This window comes from Hipposideros armiger, unplaced genomic scaffold (genome assembly GCF_001890085.2).
Source record: "Hipposideros armiger isolate ML-2016 unplaced genomic scaffold, ASM189008v1 scaffold_534, whole genome shotgun sequence".
NCBI classification, from domain to species: domain Eukaryota; kingdom Metazoa; phylum Chordata; class Mammalia; order Chiroptera; family Hipposideridae; genus Hipposideros; species Hipposideros armiger.
In genome coordinates this window covers 1080152-1092417 of record NW_017731884.1, presented here as the reverse complement: position 1 = coordinate 1092417, position 12266 = coordinate 1080152, and the positions used below count along the sequence as shown (strand labels likewise).

The 12266-nt window shown below is 36.8% G+C and overlaps 1 protein-coding gene across 1 annotated transcript in view; it reads left to right on the top strand.

Annotated features, from left to right (window-relative positions):
- GPC5 (glypican 5) overlaps positions 1 to 12266 on the top strand; it is a 1048823-nt gene that overhangs the window by 1209 nt on the left and 1035348 nt on the right. The window lies entirely within an intron of this gene.

Genomic DNA, 12266 nt, shown 5'->3' with positions numbered 1-12266 from the left:
AGTGTTCTGCAAGACGAGCAGACATTCCTAATATGTTTTAACTTGGTAAATGAGCGATGTCTTGCAATACGAGTAGTTTGTTTCCAGAATGAATTATGCAAACCAAGGTGTCACTGTATATTCTTTAAATGAAGACATAATAGCTTAGTGTTCAAAATTGTTTCTTCAGAGATTCTCCGGAATCTGTCACAGTGAGGGTGTGATGATTTTTCAAAACATATATACAACATCATGGTGTTTCATTCCAAGAAGACTTTAAGAAACAAAATCATCAGATCAAAGGATGTGAAAGTGTTCTATTTCTCCCACCTTCTGTAGAACCATTTTCTTAAATATTCACAGGGTTCCTCAGTAGTAGTTCTCATTTGGTCAAGTAGCACATGCTGCCGATATTTATCCTAAATCCTTTCTCCTGAAATAACATTATACTCAGTGTCAACAGTATACATCTCCCCACCCTGGCACTGGGTTACTGAATTAATAAACGGACTCATCATTAGCTTCATAAGTCAGTTCCTTTAATTAATTTCCCATAGAAATTGGACTTGAAAATCTTTATGTCCAGCCATCTCCTCTCCTTTCTTCCTAACTTTCAAGGCCTTTGTAGTCCCTGTGTGAGCCTGTATGGCCCCTTTATTTAAATTAGGAATTGCATCCTCTAGGTGGATGCCACATCATGGTATGGCTTGGTGGGAGGGAGGTGAGCTCGATTTCGACTCCCACTTTCTTTTCCATTCGACTGAGTTGTCCTTATACAATGAACAAGGTTCCAGCCATACGCAGCGGTCCTCATCATTTTGCAGTCTCTCATCCCTTTATGGGAATCAAACATATGCCAGAACTTTGGAAGGGATATAATAAGCCAACTCAGAATTTGGTATAAAATCAAGTATTTCATAGCTATGAGGAATAAATACTTAGATCCAAGAAAATGTTGATATTATGATACTGAGAATCCCTAGAAGAGAAAACAGGCACAAGAAATTCGAAACCAAGTCCAGATAATTTTAACTTGGAGCATGCCATTTAACCTCAGGGCCAGAGAGTTTCCATATATGTAATACTGGATACATTTTTAAGATTCTTTTTATTATGTATTTTGGAGATCTGGAGGGCCTTTTGATACCCTTAAAACTTATCACTTAGAGAATTATCTATTTTTTCTGTTTCAAAGACTAAGCTAACACGGCTTTGTGGTTAGGTAGACGTGTTTTCAAATCTTGAGTTTTATATATCCTGGGTCAACTACTAAATCTTTTTGCACTGTTTTATCCTGTGTGAAGAAGGAAGTAGTGGTTTAAGTGGGATAGTGTTGGTAAGGCTCTGATATTTGTAGGTACCTGGACTTGAGAACATTGCTTTCTTTTCCTGTTCTGAGGCCAGCCCTGAGCAAACCTCAGTCAAGCAGGTTATTTTAGTATCTCAAAGGATTAGGATCATCACTGTGCTTGTGTTATATAAATAAATAAACAAAAGTTTTGTCATATGAAACTCTGAGATGGATTTTCAAAGAGCATTATTTTTATAAGTAAATAGTTTGATTTCATTACCATAAATAGCCCTATGACTATCTTGAGCAACATCAATTATTACTAAAAAATTGTAGATTCCTTTCTAAATGAAACAACTGAGATTCTCTTTTTAACTTATAGCGACAGAAGAAGGAGAAATTGGGTTTAAATTCCTTGAAAATTGACTCATTAATATTTATTTCTTCCAACTTCAAAGTGATTTATAAGCTGTTTATCAAGCTTTGATAACTAGTTCACACATCAATGAATTTAACAAATTCAAAATAAATTACTGGAGAGCCAGAAAATAATGACTTTCTCACATTCCCAAAGTAATCTCTGAGATCTAGTACTTCTAAGCCTAGTCTCAGTAAGCACATATTTTCACTTTAAGGAAACCACAGTGGTACCTGATGTATCATATTTCAGTTGGATGAATTTCGACTGGCAAAAAAAAATGTTTTCAATTTCCAGAGAAAATCATGTCTTCTATTTGGTAAACCGTTAGAGAAACACATGCCTGTGAATCCTTCATCTTTTGGAAATTTGGCCTCTGCACATGTAGACCATGGGAGACGGGGATCTCCAATTTGGCTCTTTAATAACTTCTGAGGTTGAAATGATTGGCAGTGGGAAGACCCATGTACCTCATGACGTATGTCTAAATTATTTTAGGAACACATTAGTTTACAAGATTGAATAATTTCTGAATAAATATTTCATAAAATTTTTAAAATGTTACATGATTTGTGATTTTATCTTTCTGAGAAATATTGTGGTACAAATTACTTGAGAATTATTACTGATAACCATAATTCTTTATTTCTACCTTATTTTCTAAGAAAGGGGAATTTTTTAACTGTCTTGTGAAGGACTGAACGCCTATAAAGGGAAATCTGGATAAAGATCTCTCATAGCAGTGGTCCATTGAGTTTGTGGACAGCTACAGTTGTTGGCAAGTTCATCCTTACGTGAATGTATATCTGCATTCTAACCTGGCATAGATGGTACTCTAAATGTATTGTAGTTCTTTGAAGATAGGGAATAAAGTCTCAGCCATCTTAGACTTCAGATATTTGAAAACTATTATTCTGCCTCTTGGCCTGACATTTTCTCCAGGCTATTCATTCCCAATTTATTCAGTTCTTCTATATATACTTTCTTTTCAAGATCACTACTTTAACCACACAGCTCTCCGTCTTGCTCTCCTGGAGGACATGCTGAGTCAGGAGAAGTCGGCTAGATTGGAGGGACCATCGGGATTGGTAACTGGTGGACCCAGGGATGGATCTTTTCATTCATTCCCTTATTGTCACAGCCAAATATTCCTCCTTCCTCAGTCTGGTATCTGGAGGATTCCTGGTTGTAGCCTCAGGCCTCTGCTAAAAGCACTTTTTTTTTTTTTTTTGGGGGGAAAACAAGGAAGAATAGTTTTCAGAAAATTGAAGGTCTTCCTCTCAATCAATTTTTGTGTCATGCGTTCATTTGCTTTCTTGTTATCAAAGTTTCTCTGAACTAAGAAATCTCTCATCCCAATAACATGAGCTTTTTAATTTTTCTGAAATAATTTTGCTTTACTTTTATAAGTGTGTAGCTGTTCATATGCATCACTGATGTTTTTAGCTGGTTAAGAATGATTCTCCTCCCCCTTAAATGGGGTAAGTTTTCTCTAAATTGGATACTGCATAAACATTTGTTTATTTGTCTTGATGAAGTTCAGCCAAGGTCTTGATATTTCTGTTGGAGTTTTTGTATCTCTCTTTCTACCTGGGTATTTTCTGAATGCTACAAAGATTTCTTGGTTGGAGTTTTTTCTAATTGTTTTTAAGTGCACTGATAGTTTTAGCTTCTACAGTTAGTTCTGGTACATTTGTTGTCCTTTTTTTCTTTGAGAGATTGTAAGCTGGTATTTAACTCTGTCACATAAATCAACAGTCCTTTGGATTCATCAATTAAGAGGACTCTGTTTTCTGATTTTTTGATATATCCAAATCCACATTCCTGCAATCCATGTTGTCTTCCCCAAGAGTAGCAGTGGAGTGGCTCATCTACAGCAAGTATTCACTTAGAGGCTTGATCTGACTTTATTATTAAAACCTTACTCCCCAAGCAGGCTTTCTAATTTTTTTTTTCTCTTTAGTAAATTTGAGATTCTTTTAAAATTTTTTTATTAAATGTATTGGGGTGACATTGGTTAGTAAAATTATATAGGTTTAAAATGTACATTTCTATAATACATCATCTATATATTGCATTGTGCGTTCACCACCCAGTATATGATGATGGAAGGAGAACATTTTGAGATTCTTTTGAAAGCAGTGTATGCTTCTCTGAAGACTGGACTTTTCCTCCACAGCCTCTGTCCATGCTGTCTGAAGCTCTTCTCCATTCTTGTTACGGTTTTTGAAAGCTGTTTTGGTTGCAGCTACTTGATGTTGAATTTGCTTGCATGTATCTTCTAAGGAATTAATGTTGCTTTAATATCAGCCGTCAGCTGAACTTGTATACATTTAGAATTTTCTTCTTTTCATGCTTTCTGTAAGTATCTAGTTTAAGCCCAAGTAAAGAGCAGTAGCTTTCCAGCTCTTTATTCATGGGCTTCACGTTTACTATGTCTTATAGTAACTTCTGAAGTTTGGCTTCTAGTATAGTTGATTTAAGGTCTCTAAACTCTCTTGCCAAGTGGCAAAACTTCTCAGCAATTTGATGTTTTTCCTCTAGAGGGACAGGCCCTCCAGTGGCCAGTTCTTTGTCTCTCCTTACAGAATAATAAAAGGTTTTAAACACAGAAATTCACTCTCTGATTATAAAACCACCATCTCTCCCATCTTGGGGAGCTGGGCCTGGGCTAAGTTCCCCTGGCACAACCCCCAGTGCTGGGCTCGGAGCCATCAGAATCAGCATTACACAGAGCACCGCAGCATCAGGGGGCACTCCATGGACCCCAAGGCCACTGATGTCCCACCTCAGGCTGCCATGACTCTCTTCCCACAACAGACCTCACAGCCCCACACTGAGTATTCTGCCCAGAACTTCTTGTGCCTAGAAACCAGAACGGACCTCAGTGGAGGTGGTAGAATTGACAAGAAAAGCAGTGGCTACCAAACTTCCCCACACCTTGACCCTCAAAGTCATTTTTTATATCACATGACCCTGGGGCTATGGACTGGGCTATGTGGGCCAGAGAGCGTGGCCACCCTGGGCTTGTCCTGTGTGTCCCAAGAACTAAGCAGGGAAATGTTTTGCTACATCTATAATGTATAATGTTTATAATGTTTGTATAATGTTTGAGAAGCTCCACAGTGGAGGCTTGCAGGCCCCCAACACGGGCCACTGATCCTCTTCTTTTTCAAATTTTAAATTTTGTGACCTTCGAGACCTAATCTAGCCCATGGTGATCAGAGAAGACTCCTGACACTCAGTGGTCCCCTTGGTTTGTGTCTGGCTGGCCTTGGATGTTTGTGGGGAAGGGTGTGAGGCAGTATGATAGGCCCTGGGTAGAGCTTCTACTCACTTCTCTATTTTCACATTTAACATCTAAGGAGGAAATAATAGGAATTTTCAAAGCATTTACATTTCAAGAATGTTCAGTTTAACTACGTGATCTTTGGCTCCGTTGCCATTTTTTCCCTCTGACTGTACTCCAGAGCCTGCGTGGACCAGATGGGCTAGTGGCTGAGCTCTAACTCTTCAGCAGCTGTGATTTGAGACTGGTGGAACTCCCTACTTTTTAAAACTGAGACTGGCTCTTTCCTTATACCATTTTCAGCCACTTTCTGTTTATTTGGAGACTAGAATAAGTAGATGAGACATTGCAGCAGTTCATGCTGCAATTCCTGCAAAATTATCTGGGGAAATGTAAATAGTGATAGAAATAGAAACCCAGGAAAGGTGCATGTAGGGTGTGAGAGAGTCAGTGCTATTATGTACCAAGCACTTCAATGACCTTTGAGCTGTATTTGCCAGTACAATATGGATAGTCTGATTTGAAGAATATTTCACCTCATTTCATGAACCAACAATAGATGTTTGATGCTAGATATCACAGTTGGGAAAGGAGGTGTGCATTTCAAAGTGACCTCCAGGTTTTGATCTAAGGATAGGAAACCTTTGTCCTCCAACTGGACAGAGAGGGACTCTAACAACAATCTACTATATTGACAAATGCTATATTGTTATAACTTCTCTCAATAAAATAGTATTGAAAAATTGTCTGAAAAATGAAAAGAAGGCAAAACATTACTCCATATGCTTTCAATGATTTAATAGGGTAAACCACCTGAGTCATTTCTAAGTATATGTGATTTTTTTAAAAACATTACTGTTTTACTTACCATAAGGGCTGTACTATGCTCTTTAAAGTTAGATGTTAATTTGAAGAAGATTGATACTTTACAAATAATTTTTGTATTGTTGAATTGCAAGTTATTTTTGAGGAGAGAAAACCACAAAGTTACAGCTTTATTTACCTGAAAAATATTAATTTTATCTTTTACATCTAACATTTGAATATTATTTCAGTGTCCTTCTTTCATTGACTGTAGTGCTAATCTCTGGTATTCACCTTGTAAGCTGCTTTATTGTGCTGCTTATTCCTTTATTAAACAATTGAATCCATCTTTCCAAACTGTTCATTATATATTAGTTTTAGGACCATATTTTAATTTTTTGAAAATTATTCTTTGACCTAACATACTGAGGTAAAAAACAAGGCATTAGAAGGAATATTGCTTGTAATGAATAGAACTTTTTTTTTTTTGTAGGAAGTGACAGAAACTTAAATTCATTTAACTCTTCTAAGGAAGAGGGTGAATACTGACCATATAACTAAAAAGTCAAATGGTACAGATACTGAAGGTCTGATTTGATCTAGTTCTTCATAACAGTTATCAGGGTTTTTCTGTACTTTTCAGTGAAGCTTTTGTTTATGTTGGTGTGTTTCTCAGGCAGGCTGTCTGCAAGCGGTGGCGAGGTAGGCCATGAAACCTCAAAGCTGAGCTCACCATCCATCAGTTTAGCAAGAAAAATAGGGCTTATTTTTCTCATTGATCAAAATGCCCTATGCTCTGGTTTTGGTCCTCCTCCCTGAGACATTTACTGACACTCTGACTGGTCACCTTTGGGTCATATTCCCAATCTTGAGCCTCAAGTGGGGTCAGCTGACCTAAATATGTCAGCAGAGAGTTAGAGAGGGTGTTCCCAGACGATGAATACAAGACAACAACAAAAACAGAAAACAAAAGAGAAAAATCAAACAAAGAAGAAATGAAGAAGTATGCTTTATAATAATAAAGGATGCAATTCATAATGAATATCTGTTAAGAATGCGTCAGATATCATCAACATACGTGTAGCAATACATTAAGAGACAAAAGTAATACACATAAATATGTAATTGAACCCACAAGTTTGTATGCCCAACATGCACTAAGACCAATCACTAAAGCATCGAGTATGAAACAAGGAAAGAATTTATTTCAAGAGGCAGCCCAATGAGGAGATGGGGAAAAAGCCCAAATTCGTCTCCCCACACCATGTTCAGGGCAGGGTTTTAAGGGGTAGGGAGAACAGGTATGTGGAAGTGTTGGTGGGGTCAGGTTTAGGGAAGGACCTTGGAAGTTGACCATTTATGGGAAGGGACCTCAGCACTGGATCTTCCTGGACAGTGAACCCGTTGTGACTGAAAGGCTTCTGATGTTCAAGTCCTGGTCATGCCCTGGTCCTTTGGTTTCATGAGGACTTCCGTTCCAGGTGCATCTTGAGGTGAAAGCTCTCTCCTTTTTGTGCTTTGGCTTTGGATTGTTGTCTCTGAAAGGCAACTCAGTATCTTGTTAGAAACAGAATAGGACCATTTTGAGCTGGTGCTGTAGATACAAATATACAAATGAAAGATAAAACATAACAGAAATAGAAAACTTAATCAAATGTTAGAACTATTATATACTTCCAAGAGCATAATGGAATTACTGGAAGCATTTGCTTTAAAATCAGAAATAAGACATTATCCTGTCATGTATTACATACACTCTCCAAGGTAATAGTTACATGAAGGCACTAATTAATGCAATTAGATAACACATCAATAAAAATAACAGAATGAAGACGGGCAAAGGATTTAAATAGACATTCTCAAAAGAAGGTATACAAATAGCTAATAAACATATGAAAAGATGTTCTACATCATTAGTCGTTTGAAAAGATTTCCTACATCATTAGTCATGTAAACAAAAACAACAGTGAGACAATAGGATACTATTTCATATCCCTAGAATGTCTGTAATATTAATATAAACAATGGACGATAACAAATGTTGGTAGGGCTGTGGAGAAATCTGAACACTCATACATTGCTGGGGGAATTGTAAAATGGTAGAGCCACTTTGCAAAACAGTTTGGCAGTTGGTCATACAGTTAAATATAGAGTACCATATGACCCAGCAATTCCAGGCCAAGGTATATACCCAAGAGAATTGAATACAAAAACAAAAACAAAATATGTAGATATTCATGGCAACTTTATTCATAATAGCCAACAAGTATTAATGCCCTACATGTTCATCAACTGGTAGATGGGTAAATAAAAATCTTTTTCAGTCATATAATGGAATATTATTTGGCAATAAAATAGGAATGAATTACTGATACATGCTACAATATGACTGGACCTTGCAAACATTATGCTATGTGGAAAAAGTTAGTCAGAAAAGACTACACATTATATGATTCTGTTTATATGAATTGTTTAATAGCAAATCTATTGAGACAGAAAGTACATTAGTGGTTATCAGGGACTGGGTGGGTGGACGAATAGGGGAAATTCTGCTGATGCATATAGGATTATTTTTGTGAGGGGGATTGATAAAAATATCTTAAAATTATATAGTGGTGATGGTTGCACATTTCTGTCAGTATAATTCACTGAACTGCACATTTCAAAAGGGTGAGTTTGATGGTACATGAATTATATAACAATAAAGCTGTTATAAACATTATAATACATAATTTTGAAAATTGACTCATAAAAGTGGAAAACCAGTATATTCCAATGAATAATTTCCATTTATAGCTTTGTTCTCTTTGTTAGCATATGATTCTTGAGGCTTTGGAAGCTCAGAGGGACAGTGTGTCTTTTCATTGTCATCCAAATGACACACTAATAATGTTTTTAGGGATATTTTGTCATCAATGCTTCAAGGTCCTTCAGAGGAAATATTTCCTGCCATATAATAAAGGTGTTGTTTTCCTCACAGATAGTAAATGTTCATTCAAGAAATTTTTGGGTCAGATAAAAATGAATAGGTGGGTAATCTCATTCATTTACCCAGTCAGTAAACATATATCAAATGCTTTCAGTGTACCAGGCACTGCTAGACATTGAGCATAACCAAATGGACATGTAGTTGCCCTGCTGGAATTTACAGTAGACAAATTCACCTTTCCATAACCACTTTTGCATCTCTAGTCTGTTCTACACACAGAAGTTAGCATAATCTTTCCAAATTATAAAAAAGAATAAGCCACTTAAAATTCTTTAGTGGCTTCCTACTTACCTTAGAATAAAATCTATTAACCTTTCTTTATATTTACCTTTAGAGCTTTGAACATCTGGCCTCTCCTACTCACACCACTCTTAATGATTCTTTGCTCTAGCCATGATGGAGTTCTCTTGATTCCTTTAGCATACAGTCTTCTCTCTTGACTCTTATCAGCTGCACTTTTCTGGAAGTAGTCTCTTTCCCAACTGTGACCCCCAAAACCTTTATCTAGCTAATTCTGATGCTGCTTTTCATTTTGGTCTCATCTTCGATACTACTAACTCTGGGAAGCGTTCCCTGGCATCTGCAAAGAAGGTTAGCTAACTTTGTAATATCTATGAGTAGCACCATACCTTTTCCTTCAAAGCATTTTGCACACATGCACTTATTGAAATATTTGTTTATATTTTGTATTGAATTGTGTGTGCCAGAGGGGAGAGACTGTCTATTGTGTTTATCATGGTGTCTCTAGAGTCTAAGTTTTGATGGACCTATGAGTTGCTCGATGAATCGGCAGTGATTCTGGACTTTCTCCTGCATTGCCTGGACTACTGGACTTGTCTCCAAATTGGTTACTCTGCTCTACCATTACTTTATTTGTGTACATAGGAAGAAAAATCCAAATCCCTTGGCACGGTGTTGAAGGTCCTCTGTGTCATAATGTCATTAGACCTCACGTATCAATTTCATTCCCCTTCTCCGGACCCACCCTCCCTTGCATTCATGTTCTAGGTTAAAGTACACCACCCATAGCCCTCAGTCCCATGGGTACTTGAATATTCTACTATATGCAGCTCACCAACGAAACTGGTAGCTTGTGCAAAGAAATCGCTTTGTCTTTTTCATGTCTTTATGCCTCCAGTGCCTATGAAACTGTCTGGCAATGTTTATTGAACTAAAATGGCCTCTAAACTCCACAATAGAAACTTTTAGATTAATGCACTGAATTAGATTTAATACCAGACATTTATAATTTTTCATTGAATCTTAAATTACTAATATTTCGTATGCCCCATGAGAACATAAGACAATTGTGATAATCTATGATTCTTTTAATGAATGCACAAAATGCTTCCATTTAAACTTTTATGCAGATAAATACTCTGGCATTATTAATATTATATCTACATTTATCTTAGACACAGTGAAAAATCTCATTTATCAAATGAGGTTATAAGAAATAAAGGCAAAACAAAAATAATAAACACTAAAAACAAATCTTGGTAGAAGTGCGTGTAATTTACGCAGGTCCTGTACCACAGCTTCCACCTTCCAGTTTTCAGTCCAAGAAGGCAAATGGTAGGCATGTGGGTTTATCCAATTCACTTATTAGCTTGGCACTATGGCCACCAGGGCTGCTCAGCGGCTGGAGCAGGACTGAGGTGGACTGTCCACCTAGATGCCCTTTAGATTCTACAGACTTGCTTCCAGTTTACAGAATCTTCATGGTTCATCTGAGGAAGTTTTCAAAATTGCTTTCTGCAGTTCACTAGTGTTTTTTTAGGTGATAGTAATAGGTATTCTTTGAAAAAATGTTGAATGACCTTAACTTTGGGGAAAGACAACTCACAGTAGCCGTCTCACAGAGAGTACTGCAGGTTATCTCCATGCATATTACAGCATCAGAGGCATTGATAAATCTTGGTACTTTAAAATATTCATTAACTCTATTAAGTGGAGTATCTCCAATATATATTTAACCCAAATTGCATTTTCATCTGAACATCTTATGGATTTTCTGCTAAAAACACTTTAAAATATACTGCTCAGAGGTATGTTTCATGATTTATTTGTCCAGAGGTAAATTACTTTGGGGAGAAGTTAAAGGCAATGTCGCCTGGTGTCTGGCCAGGTGCCTTCAAGTTTAGAGCTAGACTGTGGGCTGCTGTGATCCTCAGATGGAGCCCCTTACATCACTAAGGGTCAGTCACCCTAAATTTACCAGGGGCTCTGGGAATACAAACCAGCAACTAAATTCCTATGAAAACTCCATGTGAATTTGATTGAATTGTATTTTTCCCATGGGTAGCAATGTGAAAATAGAAGACTAAACATTCTCTTGACCTTCTAAAAGTGGTCTCTGTCCATAGAGAAGAGAGTAAACATAGAGGCGACAAGTATCTTTGCCTGTTTGTTATTCTTCTGGCTTTACACCAACTGTTTTTATTCAATTCCTTATCTATATAAACTGAGAGTTATAATACTCATAAGGACCATTAGGATGAATATTGTAGTTCAGAACACACAGCAAAAGCAATGTATCATAAAACTTTTAAAATATAAATGATTTGGACAGTTTGGTGTTCCCTCACTACCTTGGATGAAGATATGAACCTTCCATAAATATATTAAAAATTCATAATATTTAGTAATAATTAGAATGTGATATTTTCATAAGTTGTTGATCAACAACTATGCAATTAAGATGTATATCACAGTCATCGATATCCTTGATAGAGGTCCTTGTTTCCACATAGGGATATACAAAAGTCCCATTGCTATATCGCAGCTCAGAGGATCATACATAAAATCCTCCCACCCCATTGTCTGGCTTCCTCTGACTTTGCTGGTGGCTTTTTCTCATACTGACTGCCAGCAGACTAGCATTTAGAATAAAGGGATATCAGGTATCCCCCAATATGTTTCATACAGAGCAAGTCTTACCCTGTTCAGACAAAACAAAGGACCCTCCGACTTTCAACTGTACTAACCTGCTATCTATGAAGTGTTAATATCGATGAAAAAAGAGACCACATTAAAAATAAGAGATGGATAAATGCAAATAAAAATAAAACACATGCATTCATTTTACTTCACAAGCATGAGGGATTTTTTAAAATAAAACAATGAAAAGTAATTGTTTATGAAAAATTTGAAATAAGTATTAAAAGTATTCCCCCCTTTCTTTAATGTCTGGACAGTCAGATGTGGCCAGATGATGATAGTACCTGTGCCTTCTTTTCAGATTTTACCCTTTTCACCATTTTCCAGTTTCCAACATGCAAAGGAGTGTGGTTAACAGTAAGTCTTTTCTCCCTTCCTTTACTTTCACATTCTCCACCTCAGATCATTTCAGGTTTCTGTGACATAAAAGGTGTTTTATTCCCTGAGTCATTTGGGAACCCTTGTCATATCAGCCTGCAAGAAATTGATTTCTCAGATTAAATTATTCTCCTATTTATATGTATCCAAGACAATCTCTGAGCACGAGTCAGATATA